Below are 13,297 nucleotides of genomic sequence, written 5' to 3'. Positions count from 1 at the left end.
GCTATCAATGGTGGGAATGGAGCTACCCCTGGACCTGGAGATCCCAGGTGTCCAAACTACTGACAGCTGGCAGAGGTGGGGGCTCTGGGCTTCTTCCTGTCAGAAACCCCAGGTGGGATGGTGGCTCTAGGGATGAGGGGCTTCTTCCCTCGGGGAGCGTGTTTAGGTACCTTTCAAGACGGCAGACTGAGGAATCAGACCAGAGACTCTGCGTCTAATAGAAGATAAAGTTGGTCCTCATCTTCATCTCGTGGGGGCAGGCCCCAAATTCCTTAATAAGACTCCTATAGCACAAGAGTTAAAACCAAGAATCAACAAATGGGACGAATTCAAACTGAAAAAGTTTTTTCTCAGCAAGAGAAATAATATGCGAGGTGAATAGGGAGCCTACATCCTGGGAACCAATTTTTACCCCTCAAACATCAGATAGAGCTCTAACCTCTAGAGTGTACAAAGAACTCAAAAAGTTAAACAACAAAAAAGCAGATAACCCAATCAACAAATGGGACAAGGACTTGGACAGAAACTTCTCAGAAGAGGACATACAATCAATTAACAAATACATGAAAAAATGCTCACCATCTCTAGCAATCAGAGAAATGCAAATCAAAACCACCCTAAGATACCATCTCACTCCAGTCAGAAAGGCAGCCATTATGAAGTCAAACAACAATAAGTGCTGGCGAGGATGGGGGGGGGGGGGGGGAAGGTACACTCATACATTGCTGGTGGGACTGCAAATTGGTGCAGCCAATTTGGAAAGCAGTATGGAGATTCCTTGGAAAGCTGGGAATGGAACCACCATTTGACCCAGCTATTCTCCTTCTTGGATTATACCCAAAAGACCTAAGAAGAGCATACTACAGGGACACAGCCACATCAATGTTTACAGCAGCACAATTCACAATAGCTAGAATGGGGAACCAACCTAGATGCCCTTCAATAGATGAATGGATTAAAAAATGTGGCATTTATACACAACGAAATATTACTCAGCACTAAAAATAACAAGATCATGGCATTTGCAGGGAAATGGATGGCAAAGAAGGCCCAGTGTGAGAAGGTGGCTGTAGGCAGAGCGGGACAGCCATTGCCAAGGAAGAAATGCTCATCCATGGGGAATACGGGTAGGCCACAGAAATGAAAGTTTCCTTTGCCGTCACATCAATAGGGGGACCTCTGAGGCTGCCACCACTTCTGGAACTGGCCTGTCCAGTCACCACTGAGGACCTGAACTGGGAGAAACAGAAAGCTCCGCAGCACATCCACTGCCTTCTGATGGGTGAGTCCCAGGCCATCTGGGACAGCTATACCATGCCCCCCAACCCCAGCCCATGTGTGGGCCCCTCTACCTGGGGAGGGGCCAAGCCTCTGGCACCAGTGGGCCTCAGCCAGACCCTGCCTTACCACCCCAGCACTGCCTCCCCAGCCCAAAGTGGGTGGGCGCTGCTCTCTCCTCCCAGAGACACCCTCCTACCTCCAAACTTTGTGTCCCCCTCTTCCACAGCCTGCCAACTGTTCCTTGGCCCTTCCTCCCAGGCCTCTCCCAGCACTTTGGCAGGCTTGGCTCCTGCAGCCAGGGGCTCCCTTGGGGGCCACCCTCATGAACACCATTATGACTTCACAGTCCCCTTCCCCCACATCTGGGGCCTCCATCTGACTCCAGTAGGAACTTCCTACTCTCTCACCAGGGCCCAAAGCCCAACAGTACTCACAGGGCCTCAGCAGTAGACAGCTCCAGTCTGCCACCTTTTTTTTTTAATTTTTACTTATTTTTTTTAGTCATACATGACAGAATGTGTGTGGGTGCTGACATGGGCCCCCACGGTGGGATTTCTACGTCTGTCAGCACCAAGGGCTGAGTGGGTTGGGCTGCCCAGGCTGGGGGGCCTGCTATCAATGGTGGGAATGGAGCTACCCCTGGGACCTGGAGATCCCAGGTGTCCAAACTACTGACAGCTGGCAGAGGTGGGGGGCTCTGGCTTCTTCCTGTCAGAAACCCCAGGTGGGATGGTGGCTCTAGGGATGAGGGGCTTCTTCCCTCGGGGGAGCGTGTTTAGGTACCTTTCAAGACGGCAGACTGAGGAATCAGACCAGAGACTCTGCGTCTAATAGAAGATAAAGTTGGTCCTCATCTTCATCTCGTGGGGGCAGGCCCCAAATTCCTTAATAAGACTCCTATAGCACAAGAGTTAAAACCAAGAATCAACAAATGGGACGAATTCAAACTGAAAAAGTTTTTTCTCAGCAAGAGAAATAATATGCGAGGTGAATAGGGAGCCTACATCCTGGGAACCAATTTTTACCCCTCAAACATCAGATAGAGCTCTAACCTCTAGAGTGTACAAAGAACTCAAAAAGTTAAACAACAAAAAAGCAGATAACCCATCAACAAATGGGACAAGGACTTGGACAGAAACTTCTCAGAAGAGGTCATACAATCAATTAACAAAAACATGAAAAAATGCTCACCATCTCTAGCAATCAGAGAAATGCAAATCAAAACCACCCTAAGATACCATCTCACTCCAGTCAGAAAGGCAGCCATTATGAAGTCAAACAACAATAAGTGCTGGCGAGGATGGGGGGGGGGGGGGGAAGGTACACTCATACATTGCTGGTGGGACTGCAAATTGGTGCAGCCAATTTGGAAAGCAGTATGGAGATTCCTTGGAAGCTGGGAATGGAACCACCATTTGACCCAGCTATTCTCCTTCTTGGATTATACCCAAAAGACCTAAGAAGAGCATACTACAGGGGACACAGCCACATCAATGTTTACAGCAGCACAATTCACAATAGCTAGAATGGGGAACAACCTAGATGCCCTTCAATAGATGAATGGATTAAAAAATGTGGCATTTATACACAACGAAATATTACTCAGCACTAAAAAATAACAAGATCATGGCATTTGCAGGGAAATGGATGGCAAAGAAGGCCCAGTGTGAGAAGGTGGCTGTAGGCAGAGCGGGACAGCCATTGCCAAGGAAGAAATGCTCATCCATGGGAATACGGGTAGGCCACAGAAATGAAAGTTTCCTTTGCAGTCACATCCATAGGGGGACCTCTGAGGCTGCCACCACTTCTGGAACTGGCCTGTCCAGTCACCACTGAGGACCTGAACTGGGAGAAACAGAAAGCTCCGCAGCACATCCACTGCCTTCTGATGGGTGAGTCCCAGGCCATCTGGGACAGCTATACCATGCCCCCCAACCCCAGCCCATGTGTGGGCCCCTCTACCTGGGGAGGGGCCAGCCTCTGGCACCAGTGGGCCTCAGCCAGACCCTGCCTTACCACCCCAGCACTGCCTCCCCGCCCAAAGTGGGTGGGCGCTGCTCTCTCCTCCCAGAGACACCCTCCTACCTCCAAACTTTGTGTCCCCCTCTTCCACAGCCTGCCAACTGTTCCTTGGCCCTTCCTCCCAGGCCCTCTCCCAGCACTTTGGCAGGCTTGGCTCTGCAGCCAGGGGCTCCCTTGGGGGGCCACCCTCATGAACACATTATGACTTCACAGTCCCCCTTCCCCCACATCTGGGGCCTCCATCTGACTCCAGTAGGAACTTCCTACTCTCTCACCAGGGCCCAAAGCCCAAACAGTACTCACAGGGCCTCAGCAGTAGACAGCTCCAGTCTGCACCTTTTTTTTTTAATTTTTTACTTATTTTTTTTAGTCATACATGACAGAATGTGTGTGGGTGCTGACATGGGCCCCCACGGTGGGATTTCTACGTCTGTCAGCACCAAGGGCTGAGTGGGTTGGGCTGCCCAGGCTGGGGGCCTGCTATCAATGGTGGGAATGGAGCTACCCCTGGACCTGGAGATCCCAGGTGTCCAAACTACTGACAGCTGGCAGAGGTGGGGGCTCTGGGCTTCTTCCTGTCAGAAACCCCAGGTGGGATGGTGGCTCTAGGGATGAGGGGCTTCTTCCCTCGGGGAGCGTGTTTAGGTACCTTTCAAGACGGCAGACTGAGGAATCAGACCAGAGACTCTGCGTCTAATAGAAGATAAAGTTGGTCCTCATCTTCATCTCGTGGGGGCAGGCCCCAAATTCCTTAATAAGACTCCTATAGCACAAGAGTTAAAACCAAGAATCAACAAATGGGACGAATTCAAACTGAAAAAGTTTTTTCTCAGCAAGAGAAATAATATGCGAGGTGAATAGGGAGCCTACATCCTGGGAACCAATTTTTACCCCTCAAACATCAGATAGAGCTCTAACCTCTAGAGTGTACAAAGAACTCAAAAAGTTAAACAACAAAAAAGCAGATAACCCAATCAACAAATGGGACAAGGACTTGGACAGAAACTTCTCAGAAGAGGACATACAATCAATTAACAAATACATGAAAAAATGCTCACCATCTCTAGCAATCAGAGAAATGCAAATCAAAACCACCCTAAGATACCATCTCACTCCAGTCAGAAAGGCAGCCATTATGAAGTCAAACAACAATAAGTGCTGGCGAGGATGGGGGGGGGGGGGGGAAGGTACACTCATACATTGCTGGTGGGACTGCAAATTGGTGCAGCCAATTTGGAAAGCAGTATGGAGATTCCTTGGAAAGCTGGGAATGGAACCACCATTTGACCCAGCTATTCTCCTTCTTGGATTATACCCAAAAGACCTAAGAAGAGCATACTACAGGGACACAGCCACATCAATGTTTACAGCAGCACAATTCACAATAGCTAGAATGGGGAACCAACCTAGATGCCCTTCAATAGATGAATGGATTAAAAAATGTGGCATTTATACACAACGAAATATTACTCAGCACTAAAAAATAACAAGATCATGGCATTTGCAGGGAAATGGATGGCAAAGAAGGCCCAGTGTGAGAAGGTGGCTGTAGGCAGAGCGGGACAGCCATTGCCAAGGAAGAAATGCTCATCCATGGGGAATACGGGTAGGCCACAGAAATGAAAGTTTCCTTTGCCGTCACATCAATAGGGGGACCTCTGAGGCTGCCACCACTTCTGGAACTGGCCTGTCCAGTCACCACTGAGGACCTGAACTGGAGAAACAGAAAGCTCCGCAGCACATCCACTGCCTTCTGATGGGTGAGTCCCAGGCCATCTGGGACAGCTATACCATGCCCCCCAACCCCAGCCCATGTGTGGGCCCCTCTACCTGGGGAGGGGCCAAGCCTCTGGCACCAGTGGGCCTCAGCCAGACCCTGCCTTACCACCCCAGCACTGCCTCCCCGCCCAAAGTGGGTGGGCGCTGCTCTCTCCTCCCAGAGACACCCTCCTACCTCCAAACTTTGTGTCCCCCTCTTCCACAGCCTGCCAACTGTTCCTTGGCCCTTCCTCCCAGGCCCTCTCCCAGCACTTTGGCAGGCTTGGCTCTGCAGCCAGGGGCTCCCTTGGGGGGCCACCCTCATGAACACCATTATGACTTCACAGTCCCCCTTCCCCCACATCTGGGGCCTCCATCTGACTCCAGTAGGAACTTCCTACTCTCTCACCAGGGCCCAAAGCCCAACAGTACTCACAGGGCCTCAGCAGTAGACAGCTCCAGTCTGCCACCTTTTTTTTTTAATTTTTACTTATTTTTTTTAGTCATACATGACAGAATGTGTGTGGGTGCTGACATGGGCCCCCACGGTGGGATTTCTACGTCTGTCAGCACCAAGGGCTGAGTGGGTTGGGCTGCCCAGGCTGGGGGGCCTGCTATCAATGGTGGGAATGGAGCTACCCCTGGACCTGGAGATCCCAGGTGTCCAAACTACTGACAGCTGGCAGAGGTGGGGGCTCTGGGCTTCTTCCTGTCAGAAACCCCAGGTGGGATGGTGGCTCTAGGGATGAGGGGCTTCTTCCCTCGGGGAGCGTGTTTAGGTACCTTTCAAGACGGCAGACTGAGGAATCAGACCAGAGACTCTGCGTCTAATAGAAGATAAAGTTGGTCCTCATCTTCATCTCGTGGGGGCAGGCCCCAAATTCCTTAATAAGACTCCTATAGCACAAGAGTTAAAACCAAGAATCAACAAATGGGACGAATTCAAACTGAAAAAGTTTTTTCTCAGCAAGAGAAATAATATGCGAGGTGAATAGGGAGCCTACATCCTGGGAACCAATTTTTACCCCTCAAACATCAGATAGAGCTCTAACCTCTAGAGTGTACAAAGAACTCAAAAAGTTAAACAACAAAAAAGCAGATAACCCAATCAACAAATGGGACAAGGACTTGGACAGAAACTTCTCAGAAGAGGTCATACAATCAATTAACAAAAACATGAAAAAATGCTCACCATCTCTAGCAATCAGAGAAATGCAAATCAAAACCACCCTAAGATACCATCTCACTCCAGTCAGAAAGGCAGCCATTATGAAGTCAAACAACAATAAGTGCTGGCGAGGATGGGGGGGGGGGGGGAAGGTACACTCATACATTGCTGGTGGGACTGCAAATTGGTGCAGCCAATTTGGAAAGCAGTATGGAGATTCCTTGGAAAGCTGGGAATGGAACCACCATTTGACCCAGCTATTCTCCTTCTTGGATTATACCCAAAAGACCTAAGAAGAGCATACTACAGGGACACAGCCACATCAATGTTTACAGCAGCACAATTCACAATAGCTAGAATGGGGAACCAACCTAGATGCCCTTCAATAGATGAATGGATTAAAAAATGTGGCATTTATACACAACGAAATATTACTCAGCACTAAAAAATAACAAGATCATGGCATTTGCAGGGAAATGGATGGCAAAGAAGGCCCAGTGTGAGAAGGTGGCTGTAGGCAGAGCGGGACAGCCATTGCCAAGGAAGAAATGCTCATCCATGGGGAATACGGGTAGGCCACAGAAATGAAAGTTTCCTTTGCCGTCACATCAATAGGGGGACCTCTGAGGCTGCCACCACTTCTGGAACTGGCCTGTCCAGTCACCACTGAGGACCTGAACTGGGAGAAACAGAAAGCTCCGCAGCACATCCACTGCCTTCTGATGGGTGAGTCCCAGGCCATCTGGGACAGCTATACCATGCCCCCCAACCCCAGCCCATGTGTGGGCCCCTCTACCTGGGGAGGGGCCAAGCCTCTGGCACCAGTGGGCCTCAGCCAGACCCTGCCTTACCACCCCAGCACTGCCTCCCCGCCCAAAGTGGGTGGGCGCTGCTCTCTCCTCCCAGAGACACCCTCCTACCTCCAAACTTTGTGTCCCCCTCTTCAACAGCCTGCCAACTGTTCCTTGGCCCTTCCTCCCAGGCCCTCTCCCAGCACTTTGGCAGGCTTGGCTCTGCAGCCAGGGGCTCCCTTGGGGGGCCACCCTCATGAACACCATTATGACTTCACAGTCCCCCTTCCCCCACATCTGGGGCCTCCATCTGACTCCAGTAGGAACTTCCTACTCTCTCACCAGGGCCCAAAGCCCAACAGTACTCACAGGGCCTCAGCAGTAGACAGCTCCAGTCTGCCACCTTTTTTTTTAATTTTTACTTATTTTTTTTAGTCATACATGACAGAATGTGTGTGGGTGCTGACATGGGCCCCCACGGTGGGATTTCTACGTCTGTCAGCACCAAGGGCTGAGTGGGTTGGGCTGCCCAGGCTGGGGGGCCTGCTATCAATGGTGGGAATGGAGCTACCCCTGGACCTGGAGATCCCAGGTGTCCAAACTACTGACAGCTGGCAGAGGTGGGGGCTCTGGGCTTCTTCCTGTCAGAAACCCCAGGTGGGATGGTGGCTCTAGGGATGAGGGGCTTCTTCCCTCGGGGAGCGTGTTTAGGTACCTTTCAAGACGACAGACTGAGGAATCAGACCAGAGACTCTGCGTCTAATAGAAGATAAAGTTGGTCCTCATCTTCATCTCGTGGGGGCAGGCCCCAAATTCCTTAATAAGACTCCTATAGCACAAGAGTTAAAACCAAGAATCAACAAATGGGACGAATTCAAACTGAAAAAGTTTTTTCTCAGCAAGAGAAATAATATGCGAGGTGAATAGGGAGCCTACATCCTGGGAACCAATTTTTACCCCTCAAACATCAGATAGAGCTCTAACCTCTAGAGTGTACAAAGAACTCAAAAAGTTAAACAACAAAAAAGCAGATAACCCAATCAACAAAGGGACAAGGACTTGGACAGAAACTTCTCAGAAGAGGACATACAATCAATTAACAAATACATGAAAAAATGCTCACCATCTCTAGCAATCAGAGAAATGCAAATCAAAACCACCCTAAGATACCATCTCACTCCAGTCAGAAAGGCAGCCATTATGAAGTCAAACAACAATAAGTGCTGGCGAGGATGGGGGGGGGGGGGAGGTACACTCATACATTGCTGGTGGGACTGCAAATTGGTGCAGCCAATTTGGAAAGCAGTATGGAGATTCCTTGGAAAGCTGGGAATGGAACCACCATTTGACCCAGCTATTCTCCTTCTTGGATTATACCCAAAAGACCTAAGAAGAGCATACTACAGGGACACAGCCACATCAATGTTTACAGCAGCACAATTCACAATAGCTAGAATGGGGAACCAACCTAGATGCCCTTCAATAGATGAATGGATTAAAAAATGTGGCATTTATACACAACGAAATATTACTCAGCACTAAAAAATAACAAGATCATGGCATTTGCAGGGAAATGGATGGCAAAGAAGGCCCAGTGTGAGAAGGTGGCTGTAGGCAGAGCGGGACAGCCATTGCCAAGGAAGAAATGCTCATCCATGGGGAATACGGGTAGGCCACAGAAATGAAAGTTTCCTTTGCCGTCACATCAATAGGGGGACCTCTGAGGCTGCCACCACTTCTGGAACTGGCCTGTCCAGTCACCACTGAGGACCTGAACTGGGAGAAACAGAAAGCTCCGCAGCACATCCACTGCCTTCTGATGGGTGAGTCCCAGGCCATCTGGGACAGCTATACCATGCCCCCCAACCCCAGCCCATGTGTGGGCCCCTCTACCTGGGGAGGGGCCAAGCCTCTGGCACCAGTGGGCCTCAGCCAGACCCTGCCTTACCACCCCAGCACTGCCTCCCCGCCCAAAGTGGGTGGGCGCTGCTCTCTCCTCCCAGAGACACCCTCCTACCTCCAAACTTTGTGTCCCCCTCTTCCACAGCCTGCCAACTGTTCCTTGGCCCTTCCTCCCAGGCCCTCTCCCAGCACTTTGGCAGGCTTGGCTCTGCAGCCAGGGGCTCCCTTGGGGGGCCACCCTCATGAACACCATTATGACTTCACAGTCCCCCTTCCCCCACATCTGGGGCCTCCATCTGACTCCAGTAGGAACTTCCTACTCTCTCACCAGGGCCCAAAGCCCAACAGTACTCACAGGGCCTCAGCAGTAGACAGCTCCAGTCTGCCACCTTTTTTTTTTAATTTTTACTTATTTTTTTTAGTCATACATGACAGAATGTGTGTGGGTGCTGACATGGGCCCCCACGGTGGGATTTCTACGTCTGTCAGCACCAAGGGCTGAGTGGGTTGGGCTGCCCAGGCTGGGGGGCCTGCTATCAATGGTGGGAATGGAGCTACCCCTGGACCTGGAGATCCCAGGTGTCCAAACTACTGACAGCTGGCAGAGGTGGGGGCTCTGGGCTTCTTCCTGTCAGAAACCCCAGGTGGGATGGTGGCTCTAGGGATGAGGGGCTTCTTCCCTCGGGGAGCGTGTTTAGGTACCTTTCAAGACGGCAGACTGAGGAATCAGACCAGAGACTCTGCGTCTAATAGAAGATAAAGTTGGTCCTCATCTTCATCTCGTGGGGGCAGGCCCCAAATTCCTTAATAAGACTCCTATAGCACAAGAGTTAAAACCAAGAATCAACAAATGGGACGAATTCAAACTGAAAAAGTTTTTTCTCAGCAAGAGAAATAATATGCGAGGTGAATAGGGAGCCTACATCCTGGGAACCAATTTTTACCCCTCAAACATCAGATAGAGCTCTAACCTCTAGAGTGTACAAAGAACTCAAAAAGTTAAACAACAAAAAAGCAGATAACCCAATCAACAAAGGGACAAGGACTTGGACAGAAACTTCTCAGAAGAGGACATACAATCAATTAACAAATACATGAAAAAATGCTCACCATCTCTAGCAATCAGAGAAATGCAAATCAAAACCACCCTAAGATACCATCTCACTCCAGTCAGAAAGGCAGCCATTATGAAGTCAAACAACAATAAGTGCTGGCGAGGATGGGGGGGGGGGGGAAGGTACACTCATACATTGCTGGTGGGACTGCAAATTGGTGCAGCCAATTTGGAAAGCAGTATGGAGATTCCTTGGAAAGCTGGGAATGGAACCACCATTTGACCCAGCTATTCTCCTTCTTGGATTATACCCAAAAGACCTAAGAAGAGCATACTACAGGGACACAGCCACATCAATGTTTACAGCAGCACAATTCACAATAGCTAGAATGGGGAACCAACCTAGATGCCCTTCAATAGATGAATGGATTAAAAAATGTGGCATTTATACACAACGAAATATTACTCAGCACTAAAAAATAACAAGATCATGGCATTTGCAGGGAAATGGATGGCAAAGAAGGCCCAGTGTGAGAAGGTGGCTGTAGGCAGAGCGGGACAGCCATTGCCAAGGAAGAAATGCTCATCCATGGGGAATACGGGTAGGCCACAGAAATGAAAGTTTCCTTTGCCGTCACATCAATAGGGGGACCTCTGAGGCTGCCACCACTTCTGGAACTGGCCTGTCCAGTCACCACTGAGGACCTGAACTGGGAGAAACAGAAAGCTCCGCAGCACATCCACTGCCTTCTGATGGGTGAGTCCCAGGCCATCTGGGACAGCTATACCATGCCCCCCAACCCCAGCCCATGTGTGGGCCCCTCTACCTGGGGAGGGGCCAAGCCTCTGGCACCAGTGGGCCTCAGCCAGACCCTGCCTTACCACCCCAGCACTGCCTCCCCGCCCAAAGTGGGTGGGCGCTGCTCTCTCCTCCCAGAGACACCCTCCTACCTCCAAACTTTGTGTCCCCCTCTTCCACAGCCTGCCAACTGTTCCTTGGCCCTTCCTCCCAGGCCCTCTCCCAGCACTTTGGCAGGCTTGGCTCTGCAGCCAGGGGCTCCCTTGGGGGGCCACCCTCATGAACACCATTATGACTTCACAGTCCCCCTTCCCCCACATCTGGGGCCTCCATCTGACTCCAGTAGGAACTTCCTACTCTCTCACCAGGGCCCAAAGCCCAACAGTACTCACAGGGCCTCAGCAGTAGACAGCTCCAGTCTGCCACCTTTTTTTTTAATTTTTACTTATTTTTTTTAGTCATACATGACAGAATGTGTGTGGGTGCTGACATGGGCCCCCACGGTGGGATTTCTACGTCTGTCAGCACCAAGGGCTGAGTGGGTTGGGCTGCCCAGGCTGGGGGGCCTGCTATCAATGGTGGGAATGGAGCTACCCCTGGACCTGGAGATCCCAGGTGTCCAAACTACTGACAGCTGGCAGAGGTGGGGGCTCTGGGCTTCTTCCTGTCAGAAACCCCAGGTGGGATGGTGGCTCCAGGGATGAGGGGCTTCTTCCCTCGGGGAGCGTGTTTAGGTACCTTTCAAGACGGCAGACTGAGGAATCAGACCAGAGACTCTGCGTCTAATAGAAGATAAAGTTGGTCCTCATCTTCATCTCGTGGGGGCAGGCCCCAAATTCCTTAATAAGACTCCTATAGCACAAGAGTTAAAACCAAGAATCAACAAATGGGACGAATTCAAACTGAAAAAGTTTTTTCTCAGCAAGAGAAATAATATGCGAGGTGAATAGGGAGCCTACATCCTGGGAACCAATTTTTACCCCTCAAACATCAGATAGAGCTCTAACCTCTAGAGTGTACAAAGAACTCAAAAAGTTAAACAACAAAAAAGCAGATAACCCAATCAACAAATGGGACAAGGACTTGGACAGAAACTTCTCAGAAGAGGACATACAATCAATTAACAAATACATGAAAAAATGCTCACCATCTCTAGCAATCAGAGAAATGCAAATCAAAACCACCCTAAGATACCATCTCACTCCAGTCAGAAAGGCAGCCATTATGAAGTCAAACAACAATAAGTGCTGGCGAGGATGGGGGGGGGGGGGGGAAGGTACACTCATACATTGCTGGTGGGACTGCAAATTGGTGCAGCCAATTTGGAAAGCAGTATGGAGATTCCTTGGAAAGCTGGGAATGGAACCACCATTTGACCCAGCTATTCTCCTTCTTGGATTATACCCAAAAGACCTAAGAAGAGCATACTACAGGGACACAGCCACATCAATGTTTACAGCAGCACAATTCACAATAGCTAGAATGGGGAACCAACCTAGATGCCCTTCAATAGATGAATGGATTAAAAAATGTGGCATTTATACACAACGAAATATTACTCAGCACTAAAAAATAACAAGATCATGGCATTTGCAGGGAAATGGATGGCAAAGAAGGCCCAGTGTGAGAAGGTGGCTGTAGGCAGAGCGGGACAGCCATTGCCAAGGAAGAAATGCTCATCCATGGGGAATACGGGTAGGCCACAGAAATGAAAGTTTCCTTTGCCGTCACATCAATAGGGGGACCTCTGAGGCTGCCACCACTTCTGGAACTGGCCTGTCCAGTCACCACTGAGGACCTGAACTGGGAGAAACAGAAAGCTCCGCAGCACATCCACTGCCTTCTGATGGGTGAGTCCCAGGCCATCTGGGACAGCTATACCATGCCCCCCAACCCCAGCCCATGTGTGGGCCCCTCTACCTGGGGAGGGGCCAAGCCTCTGGCACCAGTGGGCCTCAGCCAGACCCTGCCTTACCACCCCAGCACTGCCTCCCCGCCCAAAGTGGGTGGGCGCTGCTCTCTCCTCCCAGAGACACCCTCCTACCTCCAAACTTTGTGTCCCCCTCTTCCACAGCCTGCCAACTGTTCCTTGGCCCTTCCTCCCAGGCCCTCTCCCAGCACTTTGGCAGGCTTGGCTCTGCAGCCAGGGGCTCCCTTGGGGGGCCACCCTCATGAACACCATTATGACTTCACAGTCCCCCTTCCCCCACATCTGGGGCCTCCATCTGACTCCAGTAGGAACTTCCTACTCTCTCACCAGGGCCCAAAGCCCAACAGTACTCACAGGGCCTCAGCAGTAGACAGCTCCAGTCTGCCACCTTTTTTTTTAATTTTTACTTATTTTTTTTAGTCATACATGACAGAATGTGTGTGGGTGCTGACATGGGCCCCCACGGTGGGATTTCTACGTCTGTCAGCACCAAGGGCTGAGTGGGTTGGGCTGCCCAGGCTGGGGGGCCTGCTATCAATGGTGGGAATGGAGCTACCCCTGGACCTGGAGATCCCAGGTGTCCAAACTACTG

The sequence above is a fragment of the Marmota flaviventris genome, chromosome 17, assembly GCF_047511675.1.
Source record: "Marmota flaviventris isolate mMarFla1 chromosome 17, mMarFla1.hap1, whole genome shotgun sequence".
In the NCBI taxonomy this organism is placed as follows: Eukaryota; Metazoa; Chordata; class Mammalia; order Rodentia; family Sciuridae; genus Marmota; species Marmota flaviventris.
This window is presented reverse-complemented; position numbering follows the sequence as displayed.